Source organism: Aptenodytes forsteri, unplaced genomic scaffold, assembly GCF_000699145.1.
Source record: "Aptenodytes forsteri isolate BGI_AS27 unplaced genomic scaffold, ASM69914v1 Scaffold10, whole genome shotgun sequence".
Classification (NCBI taxonomy): domain Eukaryota; kingdom Metazoa; phylum Chordata; class Aves; order Sphenisciformes; family Spheniscidae; genus Aptenodytes; species Aptenodytes forsteri.
In genome coordinates this window covers 822,426-829,984 of record NW_008794117.1, presented here as the reverse complement: position 1 = coordinate 829,984, position 7,559 = coordinate 822,426, and positions in this window count along the sequence as shown.

Here is a 7,559-nt window from a genome sequence, read left to right as displayed (position 1 = left end):
ATTTTGATTAGAGGCTGGCTAATGTTACCAGGCTCTACTGGAAGCTTTTTCTTCCCTCTCCCCCTTTTTTTTTTTCTTTTGCGTGGCTCACTTGGGGACTATTTGGAAAAAGATTTGTAATCTTAGCCTTCATCAGACCACACAAGTCAAGAGGCTGATCCCCTCTTGGGCTTGTCAGCAGTCAGCTTATTCAGGACAGAACGTGAGCTGTGGTGAGAGTGGGGGAGGCATGTTTTAGCCCACACTTGTAGATCGGTGTCATGGGGGGCCAGCAACACTGTGCTGTTTGGCAGAGAGGGCTCATTATGTGCCTGTCCCCTGTGGTCCCACAAGCAAGGGCTTGAGGCTTCTGTTCACGGTGAATGGATGCGGGGACGGGAGTGCTTGGCCTCTTTCAGCTCTGAATACTTTCATTGAGACCCTAGTGAGAATGCCTTCCAGCTGAGCCCTGTTGTGTCCTCCACCATTTGAATTGCTTGGGAATTTGTGAGGGTGCAGAGGACGGGATTACAGGCTGTGGAGGCTGTGACAGCCTGGGGTTGCACAGTGTGAGTACTTCTGAACAAACCCAATAGTCCTGAACTGAAACGATGCCTACTTTTTGAGTTTGGGATGTTCTTTTTTAATGGGTGACAACAACAAAAGAGGTTATTAGCTATGCTCCAAAGCTTCCCTAATGTCACAAATTTGACTGTAAAGATAAGTATTGAAACAGAGCATTTACCAGCCTGGAGAAGTGCCATGGTAAATGTTAGACCATGTTGCTTGCTCCTGGCTGTAAGTGTTCAGAAGCAGCAGTGTTTCCAGGGGGCTGACCAAGGCCCACAGAATCGTATTGTACCAACTACAGTAGGCTTCAGATCCATGAAGGTTTCTGCTATACCCACATCACCAGATGCCTGGCAGCCAAGCAGCCCATCAGCCTCTGGACCCAAAGCAGTACCTTCCCCCAGAGCAGCCTTGTATCATGCAGCTGTGTCGGCTTGAGTCACTGCTGGTGTGGTAGGTGCCTTCCGGATTGCCTTGCAAGGAAGTAGCCAAAAGCAGGTCATTTGGCATCTGCAAAAGCCACAGCGAGTGGAGTTGGAGCTCTCTTCTTCTCATATAAAGCCACACTCAGCAGCCCGACAGCTTCCATCCCAACCACAGCTTCTTCTCTTCCCCATGCATCTTCCTGCACTCACCAGCCCCTCAAACCCAGTCTGTCACCTACCGTTGGCACAAAATACCAAATCCTGTGCAATCCCTGCCTCAGCAGATGCAGACAGAGTCTGCTGAATTGGAGCTGAAGCGTATGCTGAACTATACAGATCAGTTTATAGTTTGTGTAGAAAGTCACACACAAACACAGTTTAATGAAATTTAGCAGGTACGTTTGCAGCAGACTTAAGAGAAAAAGGCTGTGTGTTACGGGCTTGTCATAACACACATTCTACCACTTGAGCTGTGTTGGCATGGTTAAACAGTGCAACTGCCCCAAGGCTGGAGAACAGAGCTTTGCCTGGTGAAAAGGTGTCCCGTGCACTGCAGTTTATCCTCATACTGTATGTGAGACAGTCGTGACAGTGTAATTCTGTTCCTACTGAGAGTTGGCAGAATCTTGTTACTTTCATTAGTTTTTTCAGGATCTTGTTTCTTCTTCTTCCTCCCCTTTGCATACCCTAAATATTTATACCGTGCTGACCAAACATAAGCTGATCTTGCAACTGGAGTGGAAATCTGCAAACAACTTTGCTCCTGAAATTTTTCCCGGATGAAAAGCTGAGGTGTGCTCCTGCCTCCTGCCCTGTATACTAGGTGGAATAAATGTTCTTTCATGGCTGCTCTAATGCCCTTAGATTTCTTTGACTGCATGAAGGTTGGGGGCATTCAGCACCCTCTAAGATAAACACTTTAACTTGTGGTGCATTTTTGTTTGTTTTCATATGTCTGTAATATTTTTGGACAAGCATAAAAATGGTATCAATATATCTACACTATTGTACATGAGAAATGTGTAGAATATGGGGGCATCAGAAGTGATAAAATTCTAGAGAGAGGTGTATTTACATACACAAATTTCGCTTCCAAAGAAAAGTCTTTGATATGTTACATCTCATTTTAGGGATTCCAGGGATCACAGGCAGTAATTACAAGTGCTTAATTTCTTTTATGTGCATGGAATCAAAAACATAATTAGACAATTTGATAATTAGATCATTAACAAGCTCTTAATATAACTGTGTTAATGGAAACAGCTATAAATACAAAACTATATCTGGTTACTGTCTGGTATTACATCAAAGCTGAGGAGCTTTCACATGCAAGCGTAACCCACCCTGAGATAATGTAAAACTGTTAAATAAAATTTCAGTGGGTTGCGCTGGCATTTTTCTTTCTCAGTTCACATTATTAATAAAACCAAAACCAAGTGCTAATAAAAATAATAAGTAATGTCATGCACATCCAAAGTGGTAAGTATGGTATCAATTAACCTGAAGCTGGGATTAATGCACAGAGTGAAGCGCAGCATCACGGCTGAAGGGCCGAAGAAGGGCCAAAGGGTATCTGCTGGGTTTGGGAGCTGTGCACCTGATAAGCCTGATGAGCCTGAGGCGGGACTATAAAAGGCTGCTCAAACCAGGGGAAGGGAGCATGGGCATTGTACTGCTGGCAGGAAAGGAAGAGGATGGTGGTGCTTTTCCCTCTCTGAGGAAAAAAGGGGATTTCCGGGAGACTGAGTCACTGAAATGTGGTTTGATCTTGGATATGATGGGAGTTTGAAGAATCCTGAGGCAGGAGCAAGCAGGGCAGCCCTTTTGTGGGTGAATGGCTGGCTTAGGGTGAGAAGGAGGTGGTAGACGATAACAGGCCAAATGTTACTGAGGGGGCAAGATTCAGCAGATCAAAATGAGACTGTGAGAGCCTATATGGCTAGACAGCAGGGGACATTAGCTGCCTGTGGAGCAAGCGGCTGTCAGCACCTGGTATGTGGCTACTATTTAAAGCAGCAGCCCGCTGCAGGCCTGGTATGTGTCAAGGAGGATGTTTCAGACAGGTGCTGTCAAACCTCAGAGCTGCTTACAGGATGCTCTTATGCAACTTCTGTCCACCCAAAACACAGCATAAAGTCTTTTGGGAAAGCAGGGTGGCATACAACACATTAATAGAGATGTTGTGATCTTCCTTCTAGGTCAGCAATTCCATATCTTTGCTGACCCCATCAGTAGACCTTCAAATTATTTGTATCAGAAATTAGTTGGAAAAAAAATAATCTTTTTGTAGATCACTGCCTTGACTTCTCCTCTCCCCCTCCTTCGTCCCCCCTTAATTCACACCATCAGCTTCAAGTAGGTATCTCATCTTCTCCCCCTGCAACCTCAAGGGTTGCACAGTGGGGAGGGACTGTTCTCCACCGTCTTAACTAACCCTCCAGCTTTCACGCTGCCCACTTGCTTGATCCTGGGTGCATTCACATGAAGGAAATAGCTCCTAAAGAAGGCATGTAACAGCTCTGCAGATGTTGAGGTGCATGTTCTTTAGTTCAGTTGGGATAAAAAGCTGGTGGAAATCCCCTGTCAATACTAGTGTGAGATGGGACTGCCGCTGAGTGATAAGAGCAGGTTTGTATGCAGCTTGGAATGCTCCAAAGATTGGAGAATCAGTGCAGAGGGGAGACTCACTCCTATTTCCAAATTACATTTTTAACAATGTTATCTATCTAATGCAAAATGGAAACACAGAGAAGAGGCAAATACGTCTCAATTTTTCATGTGCCTCTGACTGAATGTGCATGGGAGAGACTTCATTATTACTGTGAAGTGACTGTTGCCTTTGTGATATACTTTCCCAGTGGTTAGGAACAAAACTCATTCTTTGTTTCCTAGATGTCACACAGATAAGCTCCATCTAATTTGAATGAAGTGGGCAGGATTTTACTTTTACTTGCGGTTTTGCTAAGATTAAGATTACTTGGGTTGCCTGGTGTTTTCATATTGAAGGACACGAAAGAAATTCAACTTAGGGTGTGAATTTCAAATGGCTTTGTTAAACTGCAATAAAACTCTTCAGGTTTTAACTGACCATAATTAGTGCTGTACTAAGGCTTGCAGTGCTCTAATTCTAGTCAATCCATATCCTTGACCTTCCCAACTCCTCTCCAGTCAAGTCGAGAAGGGTGGAAATCTGGTAGTGGCAGAAAAGAAACTAGAGGAGAGACCCTGAATGAGTGTTGCTTGAGGAGAGCATATCCAAGATGAACGGAAGGTAGCTCTGCTGAACCAGGTTGGAACCTCAGTGTGAAGTGGAGAAATTGGTAAAATTGTTTCCAAAAGCTGAGTGAATAAAAACAAACAAACAAGCAAACAAAAAAAAACCAAAAGGAAGATTGGATATGCAAAGGCAAAGCTCTTTACCCATTGTAAGAGCCACCAATAACCTGTATCAATCTATTGATTTTTTTTTTTCTTTTTTTCCCCTCCAAAACAGTGATCTTGCATGCAATTTAAAGATACTGATGTTTCTTAGAGTGGAGAGAAAAGCATAAGGAGTGAGCATGCAGAAATGGTTTAAAAAAACAGGATACAAAAGTAAGCTGAATAGGGCAGAAAATTTTTGATTCTCTGATGCAAGTCAATTGTAGATGTGCTGAAGCTGAACAGATTTCATAAAAAATGTTACATACTGAATAGCTCTTTTAAGAATGCTAAGTTATGAAATAAAAAGCACAATAATTTTTCTAATGATTGTTTGCCTAAAATAAAAGGGATATGATTCTCTTGTTTGAAAAGCAGTTACAAGAGGTTTCGGCTTGCTACAAACCCCTTTATAAATCAGGAGAACAGTAAGTATATAGGCATCACAAATACTGTCCTGACCTTCACATTTGTGATGTTTAGTTACCATTCTTCAGGTATGACAGCTGTTTGAGAGATCACTGGTTACAGTGTCAATAGTAGCTGAGTGCTGGCATTCATCAAAGAACTGTAATACTCTTCTCACAGGAAAAGCAAGCTAAACTTTGAAAACGTGGAGGTGTGTCGGAACAGTAATTGCTACTGTAGCCTGGTTACTCAAAGAGGTTCAAGTGATCTGTTGATTTGATGCTTATCAAAGCTTGGAGTAATGGGGAAGTTTGAAAGGATCAAAGAAAAACTAATGTTATTCCAGTATTTTAACAGGTCTGGCCCATGTAATCATAGGTTAGTCATGCTTTATGCTTATCCCAGATGGGTTTGAAAGGGTGGGTAACAGGATATCAATAATAAAGAACGTTTTCTTTGTGAATGGCAATCAGAAGGATTTTATGGAAAAAAGGTATCATAACATTTGCCGCATCGGTGAGGAGTGAGACTAAACATTTGGTTGATAAAGCTAATCATTCATAAACTCTTGAAAGCATCTCATTCTAACAATAGTTACGTCAAATTTGTAGCTGGCCCCCAGTTGAGTGAAGAGGCAGCAATAGCAACTGAGTTCTGTGTGGTGACTGGAAACTTGAGCAAATAGGCATCTGTGATACATCTGGGTTGCATGCATGACACAAGACTGCTTATAGCAATGATGCAGAAAAGTACTAGGGGTCAAGGTGAATAATCAGTTGAACACAAGCTCATAGTGTGCTCTGGTGGCTGAGAAAGCAAATGCAATCCTTCAACATTCAGGCGGGAAAATAGAAAGCAAGGAGGAGAGAATGGAGCTGCTGCTTTCTCCAGCACAAGTGACGAGGCTTCTGCAATTCTGTGTTTCTTTCTACTCTTTGTGCTATAAAAAGGGTGCTGACAAATTCTGCCCCTTTGGCAACAGCTGAGTTTGTCTACCACAGAGCTGTAGAAGAGGCTTCCCTCCAGGATTACCTTATGCATGCTGTGGCCACAGATTCAGTCTGGGTTGCAGAGCTCTAGACAACTGCATAGCAGACCTCATTGGGAAAGGCTTGGATTTGCACCGCTGAACATATATTTAGATTTTCCTGCTGCTATTTCATGTCTTTTTCCCAACCCAATTAAAAATCTGGCTGCTGTCTAGCTATCAAATGCTAACAAACACCTGTGTGCCAGATGTGTACAGCTGTAAGTCCGTCAGTGCTGATCCATCATCAGAGCCATAAGCCAATCCATGGAGCAATTAGAAAACACTCTTTAGTTTTCCCCTTCTTCTGTCCCTCCTCCCATTTTTAATCCTCCTGTTTTTCCAGGGTTTTCTCTCTTCTGCTTCCTGCTGCTGCAAGTTTGTAAGGTGAGCCTTGCTCAGACTTTCTGTCTCTTTCAGATAAGAAAACAGAGAGCCTAAACCAAAGGAGCACATTTTTCTGGCTGCAGAGTGGCTGGTTTATACTGACAAATGTTAAATTATAAAAGTCCAAATGTCAGTAGTATGTGCCAGCTCAAGAAAAACACCTTGTAAACAGTAATGTTGTGAGGGCTACACCAGACAGGATTAAGATTTGATTTCCTTCCCCCCGGTCCCCCAGACACGTTCTGGAGATACTGACTGTAGGACAGGGAGCACTCTCATGGCCTTTTTGAAAGTTGAAGGCTCAAGTCAGCAGCAGAAAGCAGTTCTTCAAGTTTGAGTTAAAGAGGCAGGATACGATAACACTGCAGAGGTTTTTACTGCAGTTGGTAAGGCAGTCTCTTTGTAAGGGCTTGCTGGAAACAGGCTAATGTAAAAAGCCTCTTTCTTATTCCACTATGCTTTCGTCATGACCTCGGTCTCTCCTTTTGCCCAACTTCCCTACTTACAGCTCTCCAGTTCAGGATTGCCTCCTCTCTCCTCTCCCCAACTTGTAGTAACAGTGCTTACGTGGGGACATTCCTGCTGGGGAAAGGAGAGTGTTTCAGAAGGACAAGAGGGAAATATGTTTTCCTTTTCTAGCAAAGGAGATGAGATGAGATAGTTTCATTTGCTCGGCTGAGGGTGGTGTTGGATGGCTTATGTGAAGAAGACATTTTGGGTGTGAGGGAAGTCTTCTGTGGCAGAGAGGATAAGGCAGTGTGCTCTTGCGCAGAGAAGGTGTCAGTTGCTATGTATAGAGCAATAGAAAAAGGGAGGCCACCTCGCTGTCCCCTTGGTCTTGCTCATGTGCAACTTTGGCTTTTACTTACCAAAACACTGCTTGTGCTAGCGGAGATCCTGCCACCTTACGTAATCAGATGATTCAGTCTTTACTTAGCAAAGCTAACAGATTTTTATCCAAGGGTTCCCAGCTCAGTTTGATGGTACAGTGCTACTAATTTATAGTCATAGTGTGTATCCCGTCATGCTTATTTGAGGAAAAACTCCCATTGACTTCAGTTTATTTGAACATACTTTTGCTTTAACAAAAGTGGTGCCATTGTAACAGTGAGGAGCTGTTTTTCAACTGTTGGGGCTCTGGAATGCTGAAAACAGCAAATCTCTGAAATGTAGCCTAGAAGATGATAGGATATGTTTAAGTTAGGGTGTAAAGTCACTTGGAAAATAGCCCAAGTGCCTCTGGAAAGTAAATTTACAAGTATAATCTCTTTATTGGGCTGGAAAGTACACCCTCAAGAGAGAAAGGAGAACAGAGAAGATTCCCCCCCCCCCCCCCCCGCCCA